This window comes from Coturnix japonica, chromosome 3, assembly GCF_054131305.1.
Source record: "Coturnix japonica strain WE chromosome 3, WE-NBRP24, whole genome shotgun sequence".
Lineage (NCBI taxonomy): Eukaryota > Metazoa > Chordata > Aves > Galliformes > Phasianidae > Coturnix > Coturnix japonica.
The window spans coordinates 75,844,715-75,866,398 of record NC_140665.1 but is presented as its reverse complement, the minus strand read 5'-3'; the positions used below and the strand labels follow the sequence as shown (position 1 = coordinate 75,866,398).

At 37.5% G+C, this 21,684-nt stretch overlaps 2 long non-coding RNA genes across 4 annotated transcripts in view; one reads left to right on the top strand and one right to left on the bottom strand.

Annotated features, from left to right (window-relative positions):
* LOC116652406 (uncharacterized) overlaps positions 1–21,684 on the top strand; it is a 35,917-nt gene that overhangs the window by 1,677 nt on the left and 12,556 nt on the right. The window contains exon 3 of one of the 2 annotated variants that reach the window (XR_001554358.3): positions 5,040–9,594. The exons of the other annotated variant lie outside the window; for it this stretch is intronic. This is a non-coding gene — a long non-coding RNA (uncharacterized LOC116652406). Of the gene's footprint in view, positions 1–5,039; positions 9,595–21,684 lie in introns of those variants that run through there. 2 annotated transcript variants of the gene reach the window in all.
* Positions 5,349–14,360, bottom strand: LOC116653190 (uncharacterized). 2 transcript variants are annotated; one of them, XR_014944202.1, is made up of 4 exons: positions 14,044–14,360; positions 12,578–12,681; positions 8,324–8,359; positions 5,349–5,470 (listed from the first exon to the last, which is right to left on the bottom strand). It is a non-coding gene; the product is annotated as an uncharacterized LOC116653190 (long non-coding RNA). The 2 variants fall into 2 exon arrangements; XR_014944203.1 differs by lacking the exon at positions 8,324–8,359 and having other exon boundaries at positions 14,044–14,347.

Below are 21,684 nucleotides of genomic sequence, written 5' to 3'. Positions count from 1 at the left end.
TTGGAATTGCAGATGTAAGAATGATATATAGAGTTGTTTTCCCATTTTAACATGAATTCACTTACCAAGGACAGCATCTTCATTACCCCACTTCAGCATGCATGCCTGCTAAATCCATTATTCATAGAATCTGTATGGCATTAGCAGAAATTTGCCTATGCTCCTTCTGAAATGGGGTGTCACTGCATAACCTCACCTAGCCAGCTGTCATACTGTGGGTAGGTATGTGCAGAACAGTACTAAAAGCAGCAAAAGTGCTTATTTTTGTGGATCATTTAGTTTTAGGTAACACCATATGTTACAGCTGTGAGTCTGGATGTATTAAGAGCTGGCTTATGAGGTGATCTAGTTTTATCTCTTACCATTTGGAAGCCAATCTTAGTTGTCTCTTTAAGATAAAACAAGCCACTAATGATGTCCCAGTGAAGTGATAAAAAGAAATAAGAGCTGTTTCTTATAGATGGTTGTTAAAAATTAGAAAAATGTCTTCCAAAAGAGAAAAGCATATGTGCAATGTGTGAATCTAGCCCTAGCAAAGGTACTGACCAGTGTTGTGTCTTATCTGCAAAGTGTTTCCTATGGGGCAGAGCAGTGGCTCTGTAATTAGGGATTACTCACACAAGTAAAGGTTTGTGTGATACCCTATAGTCGCTTGTCCATTCAAAAACCAAACAAACCAAATAAAATAAGTTATTTGCATAGGAGAAGCCACTTTTTAAAAAACAATTATAAAAATCAGAGAAGTTTTAAATGGTTTGGGTTGGAAAGGACCTCAAAGCCCACCTGGTTCCAACCCACATTGCCACCCACCAGATCAGGCTGCTGAGAACTCCATCCAGCCTGGCCTTGAGAGCCTACAGGGATAGGGCAAGCAGTCTGTGCCAGGGCCTCAAACCCCTCTCAGTAAAATGATAGTATGATATTTGCTAACGTTGTCCAGGCCAAATGGCCAGGAAAAAATAAAATAAAATAAAATAAAATAAAATAAAATAAAATAAAATAAAATAAAATTAAATTAAATTAAATTAAATTAAATTAAATTTAAAAAAAAAAAAAAGAGGTTTTGAAGTTTCCAATCAGACACAGGCTTTTGCATACACTGTCAGACTTTTTTTTGCTTCACTTGTCTTCCTGGGTGAGACAGTCACTCAAACATGGGATCAATGACGCTGATCGATACCTCGCCCAGTATTGTGAAAGGTCATACATCATTGTCTCCTAGCACTAGGGTAATTTGCAAGCAGATGTTACTTGTATTGGAGTGGAGCCCAGAGGACTGGAGCAGGATGCTCAAACACCATTCTGCTGGACAGACACAAAAGAACACAGTCCGTACTTACCGCTGAGATAGGAAGGAGCTGTGACAGCAGTAAAACGCAGGTAGCGCAGTCTTGTGAGGGAAGGGGTAAGTGAAAATAATGGCAGAGGAATGGCAGAGCAAGGCAGTGCCTCTGAGCCACTGTTCCCTGAGGCTGAAAAAGTCTGCGAGGGGCAGCTCATTAGAAGACTGCAGCTGCTTCCAGCACCTAAAGCAATAAGTGGATTTTTCAGAGGAGCTGGTGCCTGAATGTTTCTGAAAATCTCCTCATAGCATCACTGTGGGAGCCTTGAGCTTCTGAGTGCTGTTGAAAACTTGGTGTTTGCTTAGCAGATGACTTGGAAGCTAAACTCATCCAAGTCTGTGTTTCGGTGTGGCTGTTTGCAGCGTGAATTAGTGCGTGTTCCTCCTCCGTGTCCATTACCAGGCATTATCTCCTAGATGTGGGAATTACTGATGTCATCAAAGGTTAATAGCAAAAGACATAATTTCATTTGCAAGTACCCCCAGCTGAGAAACTGTTAATCATACCCCAGGAGAGCTTGCCAGCTTGCATTTCTGAAGATGAAAGGAAACAATGTTCTTGCCTTTGTTATTTGTTTTACAGCGCTGTCTAATGAGTGGGTGTCTTGCTATTTTTGTGGTGTTCAGAAATGAAATATGGCAGTCTTGAAGTGTTGCTGCATTTTCATACACTTCTACTGGAAAATGGCGCACACGCATTATATTCCATATACACAGAAACTCTGATCTTTCTTTAGGTTATTATATTGACTCATGCATAAAAAATAATATTTATTTGCAGGTCAAGATAAAAATATGGAGTGAATTTGAGCTTCACAGATGAGGATGGATTTCACTGGCTGTGAAATCAGAGGGAAACATTGCATTTTAAATATTTAATTAATAATTATAATTGTTTTAAGTATACCATCACAGTGTAGTGGTATTTGTTGTTTTTCTTTGCAAACACATTTATTTCTCAATTGACTGTTGGACAACATGAGAAATACATCAGGAAAGAATCTATGGTAACATGATCTCTTTCACTGAGTGTAATGAAATGTTTATTAGCTGCCTCTGTCACTGTGTGCAAGTACTTTCATCTGACTGTCACTGGAATGTGGGTATACAACAGGGTAGATAACCTTTTCCAAATTCTGGATGACCATTTGTTTCCTAAAACTGGAGAATTCATGCAACTTCTAAGATGACACATGATCCAAATTAATTCATAACATACAGATTTTAATTACTGACTACTCTGAATATTGAATTATATCTCCTAATCATATACATGACCAATTTTCTTCAATTAGTGTGAGTGGCTTTTAAAGCAACACCAACTCTTCTGCACAGATTGCAAGATTTCTAGCTTTCTTTACATTCATTGTAGGTAAACACAGACATGATATCCTGCAAATAAGGAATTACAGTGGCAAATCCATCAGCTGAATCTTTGATTCACTGGCATATATATATATTCTGAAAATCATATGAGGTGGACTCAGTTGTAGTTGAAAGTTATATATTAAAATGAAACATAAAAGAAGGCTGATACGGCAAACAGATTTTTCAAGATGAGTATTTCATCATTAAAAAAATCCAAACTGTCCCAGTTTGAACCATATTGAAGATTCTGAGAAGAAAAAGCTTGACTTGACTAATTTTTATGCAGTACAAATTTGACATTAAGAGACGGTCTAAGAGAATCAACTACTGATTATACTAGACTACTCTGTGATTGTGGTATTCACATGGAGCATCCCTTCCTAAATGAAAATTCATTGGACTGACACTTTTATTTGAAGAACACAATGGTCCTTTTTTCAATAACAGCCTGTGAACAACACAACCCGTCTAATGGTGAAATGCTGTCAAGTTTGTTAGTCCAGAGAAACTCTTCTTCACTGTTCATGTGCCACCACTGAAAGTCTTACTATCACAAAAATGCACAAACTGGACCTTGACATTATTGATAGAATATTTAGCTGGCAGAGAAGAATTAGAACGTGACTGTTGTGACTAATTGCTTTGTTTCTTTTTCCTAAGAAATAAACTGACCTTCTTATGCCATACGGTCCATATTTTTATGTAACTCCTTGGAAATCCCAAGTTGTCCTCTAAAATGCAATTACTTTACAATGCAGCAACTATTAAAGACCTTAAATTTACAAAAGCCTGAATCTACATCCTAATCTTAGTCCAAGAACTGAATGGTTGGAATATCTTATTTTAGCAACATTCACCTTCTAAAACATGAAGATCAATTTGCAAATAAGAATGCAGCCATCTCCAAAACTGAGTAAGTGATCCCAAATGCTCGAATAATTTAGCAACTTTAAAGAGAAACTTATTAACTTTTTCCAGCTATGGGAAACTCTTGTGCCATAAATCTAAATCCCTTAGGCAAACTTGTCACAAATAAATTCTATACCTCCTGAGAGAATTTACACCATAGTACCAACATGTTTTCTGAGGGGATTTCTTTTTTTGAGGAGGTTAGAAGTAGCAGCTTTATATTTAATAATGAAAAATGTATTGCAATGTTAACTACAAGGAGCCCACTCCTATTCCATAACCATTAAGACGCAGGAAGTCACCTATTCAATAATGCAGAATTGTTGTGTATTAAAAATTTATATCTATAAATATTAATAAAACATAGGTCAGTCTTTTAACCAACAGAGATAGTTGTACACACAGCTATCATTGTAAGACTTACAGGTCATGCATTTCTTATGACATGGAGCAAAAGAGGCACGATAAAAGGTAGTTGTCTAATAAAGGAAATTATGATTCTCTTTTAGACGAACAATAAGAACATGAAATCTAGGAGTAACTCAGGGGTCTGTGGTTGTCATTTGGGAAAGACGCATTTGTGATTCAATCAACCAAGCCAATATGCTGGAGCAAGCTTTGAAAGGCCGTGGCATGAAGGTGCTTGTAAAGTGACAGTGGCCAAGATTGCTTTCACCAGATTCATTCCATGACACTACTTTGACAGAGTTTAAAGGACAGAAAGATTATATTATTTGTTAGTTCCTTGGTCTGGAAAGGCCTGGGCAGCCTATGCCAAACATACCCACTACCACCAGAGAGGTGATTGCCATGCAGGTGAATGACATGGCAAATAGAAGCAGGAACGTATGGCTGCAACATGAAGCAGAAGGGTGAGTAGTAGCTATTTCATCCTCCTCTCCAATGCCATGAAATAGGTCTGCTTTCATATCATATGAGGTGGATGTAGCATATGTCTGGTTCATCTGCCTGTGTCATGTGGTTGGAAATGAGGCAGCAGTAGATGCTTTAAGAAATAGTTTTCCCTTTGTGGAATTAGTTATGTTCATTTAGAAGAAATATTTATTGAAAACAGATCAGGGAGTAGGAGAGAATGACACACTATCATGGAGCCAGGTCGGAATTTAGGGAAAGGCTACTTATACTGTGAAGGACAGGGAACTTCAAGAAGAATATGAAGGAGAAGAAAGGATGCCAGACCTGTGATATCTTAGTTTGGGAAATGTATAAGGATGACACAGACCTCCTGAGCTCTCTGAGCCAAAGCAAACAGCACAGACCATGGACACACTAGAAAAACAGTCTCAGAAAGATGCATTTCTGCATGTTTGGTCTGGTTTTGTGGTTGTTTGTAGGTTGTTTTTTTGTTTTTTTGTGTGTGTGTGTTATTATTATTAATTTTCATTTTTTTTCTTCATAGAGGCTGATGATTCTTCCTTCTGTCCTCTTCAGGGAGAGTGGTGAGAAACTGAGGCCAGAATAGAAGTGCAGTAATAATTCTCCCACATGCTATAGATAAAGCTGATCTTCTCATCCTACACGTTGTCCATTGGAAAAATCAGGAAAGCACATATGTTTTTACCATTTCACACAATGACAGTGTTGAGCGCCTTCCCAAATTGTGCTGCGTGATACTTCTCTGGCATTGGACCTTGGTGAGCCCAGCAACAGACTACCAAAGACATGGCTTCTTTGGACCTTCTAAGAGATGCTGTAGCCAGAATCACCAGAAGCTTTTATCATGCTGATACTGTTTTCTAGAACATCTTATACCTCGGCTGGGGGTCTTCAAATCTCCAGGCTCTCAGAGGTATCTCCAATGTTTACCCTGCCAGAATTTGCTGAACTGGCCTGAAAAAAAAAAAAAACAAAAACAAAACAAAAAAAAACCTGATCCATTTAATGCATTTAGGAATCATTCTAAAGCAGATTTTTGGAGCTTTTTCATCGCTCTTTTCCTGGTTTCTGTCTACTTTTTAATCTGTCTTACTCCTCACCAGTGCTTGTAGCTGATATATTGTAGCCACCTTCTCCATATCTACTGAAAGCTCAAATTTCATTGGAAAAATAAGAGAGAAATTAGTGACAGAAAAGTTCTTTTTTCTTTCCTTAATATTAACTTTTATAAGATCCAAAGCTGGTGTGCAGCTAGAGGGACCAGCCCATGTAGGGAGAAAAGCAGAACATCTGGATATCCTCAGCAAATCACTACAAGTTTCTTATTTAGCTGTACAGGTAGGCAACAAATCAATTTAAAAAGTAATAGTCAGATGTCACCTGCATGCACTGCAGGTTTTGTAAAACTGTCATTCCAAAGGGAGGAGCCCCTATATGATCCATCCATGTGCTTAAAATATGATAGGATATTAGAGCTTAATTCAGTTTCAGACTAATAAAAGTCATAAGTAACTAGTTTCACAAAGTCAGTGGAACTAGAAAAATGTAAGCTTGATGGAGACAGTATTCAGTTAATTCAATGTTTTGAAGTTACTTTGAAATGGAATGAGTGTTCAGGCATTCTGGGCCAGGTTGTGTCTAGTTAGCAAGGTTGTATTTAGTTATCTGACTCTGACAGTGAAAAGCAATTTCATAGTTGTGTCCTAAACTTCTCCATCAGTGTTTCTTGATATGCTACTTTGTGGAAGACTCCCTTATTGGTGTGGCAACTCTTCAAAATGTTTAGGTCTGCTATTAGCATAGCAGAGAGCATACAGGACCCTATTAAGCTATACATTGGGTTTCAGAAGCCAGCCAATGGCAGACCTCTGGTCTCCTTAAAACTGTGCCCCTCTTAGAGTGGCCATTTTTATCCCATTGTAATTGTCTCTTTTGTGATTATGATCTGCTGAACTCTGCAACTCTAAAGCCAAATCATGATGGATCAGTTGATCTGACTTGGACCTTGTCAGCAGGAGGAAGGCAGGATGTAGAGGGAGTGAATTATTATTAAATACGAGGTTAAGTAGCCTGAGGTTAGAGAGGAAAAGATCAGCAAAGCACTTCTAATCGATTTGATATGGACAACTTAACCGTATTCACTCATGATCAGCACCCATGCAATAAAATATAACTGCAGGAAAACTCATTCTTATGTACATTTTACCAATGTCTGTATACTGTCTCATGGTTCCTGCATGACTTTCCAGCTGTATTCCACTTCACTAATTAGTTCACAGCTCCGACCAGATTAATACAATCTATGATTCTACTAACCTCACATAACTGCACATGATTAACAGCACTGCAATTTTTAATTCATTTTCATCACTTTAATTTATTGCCAGAGTTTTTTTATTCTTTGATCCAGTAATTGGTTCCTTTCTTCTTTCTCAGTTTATAATCTAATCTTCTAGAAATATTGATCTTGGCCACTCCTCGTGCCCAGTTCTTGCCTTCTCTTTTTTATTATTAACTTCCTTCCTTCTTCTTCCTTCTTCTCCAGTTTTCTCTGCTTTATACAGGTGAAGAATTTAGTTGTATGCCTATTTTTGGGCACTTATTATTAATAAATAAAACCTTTATCCCGCTGTGTACCCTCACAGAAGGAGTGTGGACTGGGAAGCCACGAAGATGTGGCTTTCTGTGTATGGTGACACTTTATGTCAGTGCCAGGGATTCTCTCATTTCCAGAGAGTAGATAGACATGTTTGGTGTTGTCTCTTCTTTTGGGGGAACCAAATTCCTTGCTAAAAAAACTAGTGGGATCACTCCACAGCAAAACGTGATCTGGCATCTGTGTGATATTTCAAAAGTGCACGTTTTTGCATCTTCTCTCAGCATTTTTCCTTTCGGAAGAACAAAGGAAATACAATAAATACCAGACTGTTGTTCTATCAGTGCCATTTCATGGTTTACACACCGAATATACAAAATCTGTGATGGATGTGAGGAATTTTATTCTTTTGGCCCATATAGGGCCTCTGCTTTGCTGAGATATTTTGCCTTTTAAATAAAAACAAGTAAGTTTCATAGAGAAATCAACACCAAAATACAGCCTAACACAATCACAAACATTTAGTAGAGATAGCAGCTTGGTCCCCACAACTAAGCAGTCTCATTACCCGAGGGTCCTGCATTGTATTGACATTTCTGTGTGGCTTTTTCTTCTGGGTAGTTATGATCTCTCCTCCACATCTGCCCTCTCTTCCAGAGTAGCTGACCAATGTTAAGCCACGGTTTGCTTTTGCAAATCTCCAGTTATGTTCCCACTTGAAAGCAAAATCTTCATAGAAAGATTTACAGTGACAAAAAGATGCAAAAGGAACACATATGCATCATATAGGGATATAAATACTGAGTCATTCACTTTGGAAGAAAACAAGAATCATATATTTATGTACATGTCCTAAATGTAAAGGCATAAAGCCTTTGAACATGTATCACAGCAACAAAATAGAGACTTGTGTGGGAAACATCAGTAAGTTTATCGTATAACAGCTTTTATTTAGAATTTATCCTCGGTTTTTCATAGCATTCACAGATGTAAAGGATTCAATTTAAACGCTATTTACAATTTACAGTATTTACTGTAAGCAATGGAAGTTCACTGGTGCCTATAAACACGTATTTATCAGAGTACCACATGTAGTAGTCATGAGGCTTGGAATACATATAATGCTTTTAGATGACTTTTGCAAGGACAAAAATCTGCCCTGTGTTTTAGCATTAATGAGGGACAGAAAGCAAACAGAGTTGTTATCATACCTATATACACAGCAGATCTTCAGCCGTATTAAGAGTCTGTTCAAACAAGAGGGAGAGGTATGAGTAAATTCTTCTTTCTTGTTTACCATGAACTGAAAAGTCGATTATGTAAGATGCAGCAACTCATGCACAAAACAGAGGGTGGCTGCAAGGTACCCAAAAATGGAATTTATTTAACACAGCCTTCATTACTGGTGATAATGCTTGAGAAGAAAAGAAAGAATCCAGGTTGACACCCATCTAGAAAGGTATTTTACAGTGCTTAAACACAAAGCTGTTAGAAAACTCTCTGAAAAAGTTTAGCACTATAACAGGTCCCATGGAGACAATGTGAAAAATAAAAAAGATGTCACAGAAGTAAGTAATGCAAAGCCTGATAAAAAAGATTGTTCCTTCTCTTCTGTATCTGAAAGTAATACTCCAGACATAGATCAGTGTTGTCTGGGAAATATGTAACTCTTGCAAAAAAAAAAAAAAAAAAAGCAGAACCTCAAATATAGTCCTTTGTTCTTATTTAATATCTCGGGCAGAAAAATTACTATCACAATTCAGTAAGCAAAATGTTGCAATTTTCTATTATCATGTACAATACAGCATTTGAGTTTGTATAAATAGTGTTATAAACTGACAAATTAGAGAGGCCTTTACTATCAGATGGGGAATTTTCTAAGAAAGTGAATACATATAAAGCCAATGATCTTCAAGTGAATAATCTAGAAGACATTAGATTAGAGCAGTCCATTAGTCCATGGTGTATGTTGTTTGTGTTTGGATATGTGTATATGTGTGTTCTATTATAGATATGCACTTCTCCAAGCTACAAATTAGTTATGGTTCCCCAGTGCAATGTGTCAGATTGTCTGAGAACAGGTACAAGATTTTTCCTGTTATAGAAATCCTCTATGCTCCTTCTCCTCTGAAGAAGATATGTATTTTGCATTAATGTTTAGAACTCTTTGGCTCATGCCTTACTAAGCAGAACACTGATTGATTTCAAGTGTAGCTAGAATATGAGTTGATATTTATCTGTATGAGACTAACATCAAATCACACTTCCAGGATTTCCTGTAAAGCACATCACTAACATGGGTAGGAAAGTTTGCAGCAACTTGATGCAAAATTTTCTTCATTGTTCAACATGTCTCTCAACTATAATATACTGGTTGCAGTATGATAACTATTGATGTGTTACCACACAGTATGTGACAGTATTGAACCATCCTGTTTGCTATGTTTCACCATTAACAAATTTAATAAATAATTAGATATTATACCTTTTGTTCGTATTCCTTTGTGACTCCAGACACAAATACACCTAAAATTAAACTGTTAAAAGTACACCATAAATTAAAATGTTGTGGAGAATGGTTCTAACATTGTCTCAATTGGACCCTGTAAGTGTGTTCCTATTAGTCAGTCAAATAATTCTATTTTTTAGGAAGGTTTTGCCATAATTAAAATTCACCAGGAACATATTTTCCTGCTGTTGTCTTCATGCTTCTGTAATTTAAACTATGACTATCTCAAAATTCAGAGCAACAGGGCAAAACCAAGGCCCTTTTAAGCTGATTTAAGGTCAAACCAATATCAGAACACTTAGAACTGGCCTTGCTGGGCACTGCTGATGTTATCATACATTCATAGGAAATCAGAGGAGAAAGTCCTTCATGGGGTCATTTTGTCTGTTAAAAAGAAACAAGACAATATATATTATAGACTGGATCGATGGGCCAAGGTTAACAGCAGGAGTTTCAATAGGACCAAGTGTTCTGCATTTTGGTCACAACAACCCCAGGCAACCCTACAGGCTTGGGGAGGTGTGGCTGGAAAGCTGCCTGATGGAAAGGGACCTTGTTGTACTAATGGACAGTCGGCTGAATATGAGCCAGCAGTGTGCCCAGGTGGCCAAGAAGGCCAATGGCATCCTGGTTTGTATCAGGAATGGTGTGGTAAGCAGGACAAGGGAAGTCATCCTGCCCCTGTACTCAGCATTGGTGAGGCCTCACCTCGAGCACTGTGTTCAGTTTGAGGCACCTCAGTACAAAAAGGACATGGAGATACTGGAGCAGGTACAGAAAAGGGCAACAAGGTTTGTGAAGGGCTTGGAAAATCAGCCCTGTGAGGAGAGGATGAGGAAGCTGGGACTGTTTAGTCTGGGGAAAAGGAATTTGAGGGGAGACATTATTGCTCTCTTCCAGTATCTGAAGAGTGCTTACAGTGAGAGTGGGGCAAGTCTCTTCTCACTGGTGACAGGTGACAGAACGAGGGGAAATGGCCTCAAGTTGTGCCAAGGTAAGTTTAGGTTGAACATTAGGAAACGATTATTTACAGAACGGGTAGTTAAACACTGGAATAGGCTCCCCGGGGAAGCTGTTGAGTCACCATCCCTGGGTGTGTTTAAAAACCCTTTGGATGTGGTGCTCAGAGATATGATTTAGCAGAGGGTCATTAGAGTTAGGGTACTATGGTTAGGCTGTGGTTGGACTTGGTAATCTTTGAGGTCTTTTCCAACCTGGGTAACTTTATGATTCTATGATTCCATGATTCTAAGAAATGTCAGTGGGTTAAGTGACTGCGTAGTTGTTGGTGGTGGAAAATTCCTAGTTTTGAATATGTTTTTAGTTTTCTTAGAATCATAGAACCATAGAATGCCCTGGGTTGAAAAGGACCTGAAAGATCTTAGAATCACAAAATCATAGAATTACTCAGGTTGGAAAAGGCCTTGAAGATCAAGTCCAACCGCAGCCTAACCATAGTACCCTAATCATCCCATACCCGTATCATCTAGTTTCAACCCCCCTGCTATGTGCAGGGTCACCATCCACCAGACCAGGCTGCCCTAAGCCACATCCAGCCTGGCCTTGAATGCCTCCAAGGATGGGGCATCCACAACCTCCTTGGGCAACCTGTTCCAGTGTGTTACCACCCTCTCTTCTTGTTCTGTAGAAGCACGTCTTTTCCCGTTTTTCATGTTTTCCCCACTTTTCTTCCCTGTAGTGTTTGCCCAAATGCCAGTTTTATAGTTTTTCCTTTTTGTCAAAATGATTTTTTTTTTTTTCAGCCAACAGATCTCTCAGCTCAATGTCACAGCAGATCTCTGCTTCTCAGAGGACCCTCTTGCACCCTAGCTGAAACCAGCTTGTAAATGGTCCTTTTTGCTCAGGTCTATGTGAAAGACCTTTTACTTAACAGATGTATTAGCTAAGGAGGAAAAAATGATAATATATTGACAGTTAAAAAACAAACAAACAAACAAGCAAAAACCACACACACTAGGTTTGAGAGCTGAGTGATTCCTGCTGTTTTTTTTAATGTGTGATTTCTTCAGAGAGCAAGACAAATTTTGTTCTTTGTTGCTTAAAATACCCCGGAGTTTAAACATCCCTTAAAGCACATTGGCCTCCAGGCGTGTGGTGTCATTCATTTGTCTTCCTCTTCCTATTCCACTGACATAAGTTTCCTGGCCTCTCAAATGTCATTGCCATCTCTCTTCAAGAGTTTTGCTAAGCTTGCATAAGTCCTCTGCTTTTATGTCGTTGCTATTCCTTGCTATAGAGTGCACTCTGCATACCCTACCTGTTTGTTGCTCTGAACATCTCTGGCTTTCTAAAATCCCACTGACCCTTCCAAGCACTGGGGAAGACTCAAGTGGAGCAGCTAATAGAGTACTGAGATCACTCTAATAGGTTTGTAAAAGAGTATGAACTATAAGAAAAACTGTATTCATTTTTAATTTTAAAATTTCTTTAATCCTCAGTTAAGATGGTAAAGCATTCCCAGTAGAACAGAAACAACAGAAAATGCTCATTTCAGAAGACTTGAGTAATGGAATTGCTCCTCTCCACTTAAGCAGTGGAGAGTTAAGTCTTTTGCCCAGCATAGGTGGCAGTTTCTTTACTTATGCTGGATTTATCACTAACCAGGCATCCATCAGGATAGTTGTGCCAGTAGCTGCTAATTGCACAGTGGTTTCAAGTTGTCAGTGCTGCCATTTTGATGGATGGCATACAGAGAATTTTCTTACACCTCATCTTCTAATCTGTCTTAAGTATCCTCGCAGCCAAACCTAGCTGAAATGGCTTTTGTGTTCTCTGCACTAAATTTTAGAGCTTTTATTATCTGTAGAAACTTGAGATGACATGTCATTAACTGCAGGGATTTGGTTGGTTTTGTTTGTTTGTTTGTTTGTAAGCAAGGTTTCACCTTTCATGTAGAAGCACCTGCTTTGGCAAGATGATGCTGACTACCACTTACTCACTATTACTTCTAGCATCAGTAGTTGTACTCTTGTAATTCCTTCAGCTTTTTCTTGATCTCGTTCCAACAAATTCAGGAGTCCACTGGCACATGAAGTCTGCCTTAAGGAAAAGTACAAAAAATATTATTCTGTAATTTTCATTATATAAATGCTAAACAGGCATCTTTCAGTGATACCTCAGAAAAGCTATGCACTAATTTGCCATTTAACAATTGCACTGCATTGAAGAGAGATAAGTCCTGAAATAAATTCTTAGGTATAGTCATCCAAATCCCATACATTTTTTACTCATATTGCAATTGCTGACACTGTTACTATCTTCTAAATGATAAACAAGTCTAGCCTTACATGAAACATATATTTCAATGGAAATGCAAGTACATTCACTCAGAGCGTGTTAACCATTTTGCATACCAAAGAGCACTATGTTGAAGAAAGGATAACAAGAACTTTGGTACTCTGCAAATTTTATGGAAAATGTCTGTGTAGGTATTTAGCAACAGAAAGTTTCCATTTCCATTAGAACAATGAGTGAAAGGATCTGAGACATTTAGATTGTTTTTAGAGAGGAGAAAGTTAGGTGCAGTTGCACATAATGATTGCCTAGTAACACACCTAGGTTTACAAGTTAGCAGGGTCATTGATGTAGGCTTATTTAGTCACTAATACAGAGAGAGAAGAAAAAAAAAAAAAAAGAAGAAGAAAACAAAGCCAGCAAAATCTGTTGCTTGGCTAGTTCTGTTTTTTAGTATTTTGTGAGCAACGTAGTGATGCCAAGCTCTTAGAAATATATGTTCTAGAAATGTAGGAACAGAATAGAGGGTTGTTAGTCATTGCTTTTGTTGTAGCAATAAGAAAGTGAGTTTTGCCTTTGGGCTTGGATTAGATTTATTTTCATTCGCCTCGCATGTCAGTTTTCAAATATACAGCACGCTTTGGATGCTCCTCTGTATGCCCTTCTGCTTTAATAAATATTTGTTGATACACCTTTTGTAATAACTTTGGACCTGATCCTGAGTCTAACTTACATTGAAAGCAGAATTTATTTAATAAGATCACTCGTGTCTTCAGCTACCACTCCTCATCACTAAGACTGGTAGAATTAAATTCTACTTAAGTCTAGACTGATGAGATTTTCTAAGCATGTGGGTTTAAATCTATACTTATGTATTCAATTTCTTGAAAAGTATTTTAATTTGCCCTGACATTGAGTACTTATAGTGAACATAAATTGCCATAGGCATTTTTTAACCTCAGAATGCCTTGATTTAGACAGCACTGAAAAATTTTCCATCAAAACATTCTTGAAATTGTTGGTTAATACATACAGTTCTCACTGCCATATTCCTAAAATTACTTCTTTCTCCCAAGCATGTTACAGCTTTCTGTCAAAAACTCTTCTCCAGCAAAACCAGGGATAGATACAGAAGTCACCGTGCAACAGGTTTCCTAAAGGACTTACCTTCTGTAGGTCCATCAATCCAGTTTTTCTGAAATGAAACTCTTGCATTTAGCTTTTTTCATTTCTGCCAATAAAAATACTTTTTCATTTTTCTTTGTCTTTTTATCTTTTTTTAAGGTCTCGTTTCTAACTTTATTTCATATTTAAAAGAGATAGGAAGATCTCCTCCTTACTTTCTATCTCCACCAAAAATGAAAATAAAAAGGAAGGTTTTCTCTTGAGCATTCCGACTCTTAATTACCCTCTCAAATTTGATTATTATTATTTTTTTGATACTCAAAGTAATTTTGTTTGCCAGCAATTAGCGCTAGTATGTTGTACAACAAAGTGTTCCAAGCACTGGAACAAAATAGTTTCCATGGCATTAAGTCAGACCTGCACTACTGTTGCTTAGTGAGGAGAACAAACTGAGGCTCAACAGCAGCAAAATGGAAGGGATCTGTTGTTCTGGGTGTCAGTCTACCCATTTGGTCACACTGGCCAGCACTGCTGATGTGCTGTGCCACAGTTTGGATGAAGCATTTCAGCAAGGTGAATTTCTTCAAGATTCTTGGTCTGAAGGCCAGATTATAATGTTTTTCTTTCCATTTCACCTGCACAGCTCTGATGAATAAAAGATGTTGCTAGCATCTTTTATGAAGGGGGAGATCTACAGAGTTCCCTCCTTCAAAGCCCATGTTCTTCCCTTTGCTCACCAGTCATGTGCAGGAGGATTTCACTGTTCCTTGAAAAACATCCCCGGGCTTCTTTGGCACTGCTCCAAAGCTTCACAGACTCACCCTGCAGTTGGAGGTAAGCTACTGACCATCCCAAAGCAGCAGTTCAGAGAGTCACAGCTGAAACCAGTGTTGCAACATTTTAAAGTCAACAATACTATTCCTGCCTTGTGATATTCAAGGGAAGAAGGCAAAGGGAAAATCTCTCTGCAAGGCCATCTGCAAGTGGGACACGTTCAGGTATAAAACTGCATAAGAACTGAAGACTATTGCTTTAATTTGGATGAAGATGGAACCTGGGTATCTAGCTCTATTTAGACAGTGCTAATTAATGTCTAAGAGTTCCCACAAGGCATCCTCGTATTGCCCTCAGCCCTCTCCCTCTCAAATTAAATCTATATATATACATATCTCCTAAAGAGAAAAGAGATGTGTTGCTCTTGCCTTGATTGCAAGCAAAATCTGGCAGACTCAGAGACTTTTCCTGTATTTGTTCTGGACAGTACACTGCCTGAAAGCACTGCAACCATCTTGGAGATTCAGAAGCCCCAAAATGTTCACTTAATGGATGAAGGGCTCATTTTTGCCTGTTTTTGCTGTGGCTCACACAAAAGCCTCCTGTCGCACATCTAGGAGAGATGGGGTGGGTAGCTCAATCCTATTATGTCTTATGCTCCGGGATAAACAGGGCTCTTTTTAGTGTCTGCTTAGGGGTACACTTTCCTTTCTCCTTTTTATCACCCTCCCTTAAGTGTTATCACCAGCAATGGTGCCCCAGTGGCACACAGCTGTGGATTTCTCTGGGCTCTTCCCCATGAAGCTGTAGTTTTAGCTACCACATTACACTGATTTATCTGTCCCTGTTAACTCTCCATCCCCTGCAGATACAGCCCTGCATTTCACTGTCAAGATAGGAAAAAAACCTTTAATGTGTTAAGCAAGTCCTGCCCACAAGTGCTCCATTAATTCCATCAAATCTATTTTGGTCTTATTTCTGCCATCACTTCTGCCACATTTTGCACCAGCTCAAACCAGTAAGCTAAATTATTAAGCCTGAGAGTCTTGCTCAGAGAATACGAGCTCTTTCTGAGCAGTGCCGGACAAAGGTTAGCAGAACACAGCAGTGGAAAACAAAGCACAGAAGGGATGTAGCAGAAAGACACTCGTTTTCATGCCAGTCCTAGCATTAGTGCACTTAGTATATTTTCTGTGTTGTTTACACTATTCTCTTCAAAGTTATTTTTGTAATCTGAATCCAAGGACTGGGGCTGAGGAGAACTCTTTTGGCAAAGGAGAAGCTATATTAACTATTTGAGAATTAAAGCAGAAATAGTAGAAACACAGAGAGAAGCTGGAAAAATTTGTCTGGGAAAATGTGTTTCATTTGACTTTCCACATGCTATGAAATGAGTGTAAAACAGATACAATTTATGTGAGCAACTTTAGTCTAGAATGGTCTCAAAGCTCTTCACAAATTCAGGCGAGTTTATTTTCAGTAGAAGGTACACATTCCATTGAATAATTGTATGGTGGCTGGAAGAGAAAACTGGGAATAATTCCTAGATTTTTTCCTCCTAACTTGAGGAGTTAGGTGTCCAAATACTATATCATACCTCCAGCAGAGACTTTCAACAGTTAATGTGCCTTTCCACCTCATTATATCTATAGTAGGGACTTCAATTTTGTCTGTGTATTTCATCTTCACCTTCAGGGAACTCCCCAAACAGGCAGCTGCTCTGTAAGCAGTTCTTATTTCTTCTGTTCAGACAAATGGCAGAAGTGGTGAGCTAATGCTGTTCAAGCAATGTCCTTTTGCCACTTGAAGCGGTTGTGATGAAAGAATGATCAAATTTCCCATTTCAGGAGTTCCAGACCCTAAAACTGCCACTGTCTATCTTTGCCTGCTTTTTAGATATTTGCCACTTGTTTGAGATGGCATTGAAATTGCTGAGGACATGTTATCAGTGCTGGAATCAATGAGAGAAATTAGGCATATCTTTTTCATAAGAAGAAGCACTACTTAAAATGCAGGTACATAGATTCTGACTAATCACATTTTGGGACTCGAACTAGAAGGATTGCAATGTAGGCAGAGCCTGGAATATACACATGCATCAACAGCTTCACTCGTGAAATTCTGTTTCATTGTCATGCTTTTCTGAAAAATGTATTTCTCCTCCTCTAAAATCTGTATCAGAAGGATGAAGCACACTGATCTGTAAGATTTATTTCCTTTTATCTTTCTCATCACTATCCTTCACTTGCATAAGACAAGGAAGCTTACTTCTCTGTAGCCCAGAGTTTCAGTTTCTATATGTTTTTAGTATAAACCATTCAGTCTCTTCATAATCTTTCTTATTACTCCCATCTGTACACTTAGAAAGACTCTATTTTGAGATAGGCCAACCTGGGGACAATATCCCTACTGAAACAGATGTATCTTGATTTAAAAATGTGATTACGGTCTTTCTCAGTTTATTCTTCATACGAACCTTTTGTAGACAATCTTTCCATTTGTTTCCTTATTTTCATCTCTGTTAGGCTGTGATCCTTAGAGAACAGGGATTAGTAATTTAAGACCGCATCCAGATTTATAGTAGTATTCAATTTCAAATTGTTGCCTCACCACACTGCCTATTTCCCCATTTCTTTCTAGTTTTGCCAGGTTTATCCTGACCTATATAATTTTCATATCTTGCTGTTTTATCACCTTCCCCAGGGTAGATATGCTACACATATATAACTGTGCAAACCAAACATATACTCCTGCTGTGCCACCAGCAAGTCACCATTCCTTTCACTTTTTTACTTTTTCCTTGTTTCTTACCCAGTTTCTAGTTTGTGGCAAAAAAAACCCCAACTCATTCTCATCATGAATTCAGTTCACTTCTTTTCTGTTCAGCATGACGGATTTTTTCAAAGGCAGTTCGGAAATCTAAATAAATCATGTCGATTAATTTTCTTTGTCCTATAAAATATTTTCCTGAGAATGCTGGATGGAAAAGAAAACATGATCTTCCTTCTAGCGTATTCACCCCACTGAACCTTATGGGCTTTAGAGGATGTATAATTATGGTTATAATTATCCTTACAACCACTTCACAAAGTATACATTCAAGAGATTAGAATTTTTCTAATAAAAAAAATAAAGATTTTTATCAGATGTTAAAAGTGTATTTGAATTAGAACAAATGCTTCTGAAAAATCTAATGCTTTTGATTTATTTCTGAGTAGCAAAAAGAGCTTAGACTTTGTGGAAACTTTCTGCATTCAATGGATAATCTCCCATTTGCAAGTCATTTGCGCAGTCATTAGAAGGGAAGGACAGTGCTGCACTGATCTTTTAGAACATACGGGAGATCTCAGTACTACTGATGTTCTCAATTACAGCCACCTTGTTTGGCAGAAAAGTAATTGCAAGATTTAGGTGAGTCATTCTTCAGAACCCCAGACTTGTTACAAGGGCCTCTATTGGACAATGTGTCAAAGCATGCTGACATAAATCAAGCACCCTATAAAACGTGAACTTCATATGCTTTAGGGTTGATTTGGCATTAAGGTACTTTGACATATTTGCTTATTTAAACAAACAGCTCCATTAACGATTATAAGCCATTGATTTGGACAGTCTTAAAAACTAATTTTCCGATTAAATAGAAGTTAAACCTGTTAAGTAGCAAATTAAAATGTTAGATCACACTTTTCCTTCACTTTCCCTCTGCAATCCTACATCACTTTTGCAGAGGTAGTAAATGTAAATATTGCTTATCTACTTGGTCCAAATGTGTCATCCCTGTATTCTAATCCCCGTAGATTTCTGCTGTGTTTCTGTCCAATCACCATTTTTTTCCCCCCATTTTGAACTGCCAGAGTTCAGAGTTATTACTGCAGCTCCTTCTAACCAACAAGTAATTTTCTGCACATTATTCTCCTTGTTTTCAGCTGGGATAAAAAATACTTCCCTAAGCTTTGGAAATGTTCTGGAGGCTTGTGGATTTATTTTCCTTTTGACATCACCCACAGAAACATCAGGGCCTCACTTCAAGCCTGGGGTGATATTATAATGCTAGAAAAACTAATGGCCTTAAAATTATGAAAACAGGGACTCAAGAAAGCTTAGTAAAAACATTTTGGCCTTAAAATTATTAAAATAGGGACTCATGAAGAATATATACATATACATTATATATATATATATAACTGATTCTAAAGGAATTTTAGACCTTTGGTTTCTTTTCCCATTTTATAAATGAGTTCCTTTCCACTTGAATGTGTAGATTTTCTCCATGTGTATAGACAGACAATTGAAATCAACTTTCATTTTTTATTTTACCAGAGTACTGCTCTGAATAAATATTTAATGTATGATTTCCTGAAGAAAAACTAATTTTCATGATGGAAAGTCACTAGAAGAAATTTAAGTAAATAACATTACTTCTGATAAGACTGATATTTGTATATTAAATGTTATGCCTTGAAAATGTTATTGTCAGAATTAAGTGATAAGAAAACAGAAGATTCTCTAATGTGTGCTCCTGTACTATTTTACTCCATTCCCATGTGCTTACCTCATTTTGTCTCTGGAGCACAGGTTAGTTATCTACTCAAGCTAATACTGGATGTAGCCTAAATGTGACTAATATCTTTAACCAGATGACTGTAAAGATAGCCCTTTTTCTATTACTCTATTTCATATTTTTCCTGCCATATGTTTATTTTATACATCTTCTAATTACCTGTAATTCAAAATTTTCTTTATGAGAGAATCCACAGAACAGGAAAATGACCAAACTCTTAAATTTTATGTTCAGTTCCATACACCAACAACTTTTCTATTCTATTTAAAAATAATTCTGTTATCATATCCAACTAATGTTGCTTCCTGCGTGATTCTCCACAGAGGTATCTTCAGAACAAAAAGGGTTTGTCCATTGACTGAGCAAGATGTTTGTTAAGACTGTATCTGTCACAGCTCTGCTTTTAGGTATGCAAATCTCACCATCAGAGGTTGCATTTACAAGAAATGAGCTTGTTTTCCTGCAGAAGTACCATCATCTCTCTTTACAACGGAAAGATATCTGAATGAATATTTGATTTTTCAAGTAATTTTGGTGACTGTGTAGCTATATTCCCAATTTGAAACTGAATGTTCCAGCTTTAAATTTACTTATGTGAATAATGGCATGGTAATAGGTTTTGTTTTGTTTTGGTTTGGTTTGGTTTTTTTTTTTTTTGTAAAATTAAACATATTGCATGTGCAATATCTGACTAAGTATGTCTCTATGTAACCATGCCGGCTATAGTCTATGTACTGACTAAGAGTTACAGATAGTTGCCTAAATAATCTACTCAAGAAAAAAAGAAAATAAATAAATAAATAAAAGTATACAACCTTTTTTTTTTTTTTCATAAAAAATGCAACTTTTATTGCAATTAGATATTTGTAGTCAGGTGACCCAAATGGCATAAATCACACTGATTTATGTCAACTTCTGTATGCAGTAAGTGGGGAGTCTTTAATTCACTGAGATTTCCCAACTTGTTCTGATTTTCCATTCAGTGTCTCCTACTACCAGTAGAATGGTATACAGTTTGCTCTCATCAGCTCCAAGCTACCACTATGATCATCAAAATACACCTATTTTATTTTCTTGGTGGATCAAACAATTTTCTTTGTGCTATTTTGAATAACATTGGGATTGCTTCTCCTTTGGAGGTCACAGATCTTAATGTTTTCCTTATTTGCTGCTATGAAAATACATTCCATAAAGTCAAAATTTATCATGCTGATATGAGTTGTTTCATACTTTGAACACAGCTTAAATAAAGTCTTTAAACTTATGAAAGACTTTATCAGAAGTGTTTATTTCAGAGAGAAAAATCTCATACAGAGAAAAAGCTAATTAATACTGGCAATGGATTCACCAAAAAAGAAACAATATTCGTTTCATATAGTCAAATAAATGATACCTTTGTACTCACTAAATCAGAAAAGTTGTGATGTTGCCAAACAGTGTAGTTCTGTGGTCCAAATACCAGAATCTAAAACTATACAAAAACAGATTTTCCCACACATACTGGACAGTTTGTTCCCAGAATGAATCATGTACTTTTTGTGCTCCAAGTAGTGTCTCCACAGGGCTGAGAATGACCCAAGGGAAAGAGGAAGGGTTCAGAGGGTGGAAGCGATGACAAGAAGGTGACTGATGGGCTCCATAGGCTTTTATGGGCTAGAACCCATAGAGATAATGCTAACAGGAGCAGAAACTGACCCCTAACCAAGCACCCACAGTGGCAGAGAGAAATATTTTACGGATTAGAGAGAGCTGGCTGCAAATGAAAAGGCGCACTAACCATACAGAGAAGCAAGAACTTGCCTGTAAAGATGCAGTGGGTGGATGAGACGTTTATATACAATTTAATTTCTATTCTGCATGAGTGACTACAAGTTTTGTCTCATTAAAAGGCTAAATATTTTGGCTTATATTTAACAAAATCTGCCTTTCAGATGAAAAAGTGTTTTGGTCTTCTGATCTCTACCTTAATGTTAAGTGTCAAGACATCCACCTCAGATCCTTACCTGACTCTGCTCTTACAATACTGTGCACATCTCTTGTTTAACAGTACACGGGGTTTAAATTTACCAGAATTGGTGACAAATCAAGACTTCCATCCTGTGAAAATGTCAGGACTTCAAGATTTGTTATGCATCAGACAAAAGAAATATTGACACTTCTTTTCATGCAAATCAACTTTCATGGCATCCTCTTCCTTTGTTTTGTCATTCTAAGCTAAACGGCACATCTTGACATTTCCACTCTGAGCTCAGCCAAGTTCTTTAGATTCATCTTCATTCAATTTACTCCGCAACTTGAGCAGTAAATCCTGATGACCCAGCCTTCAAACCTCCACTCTATGTTAACTC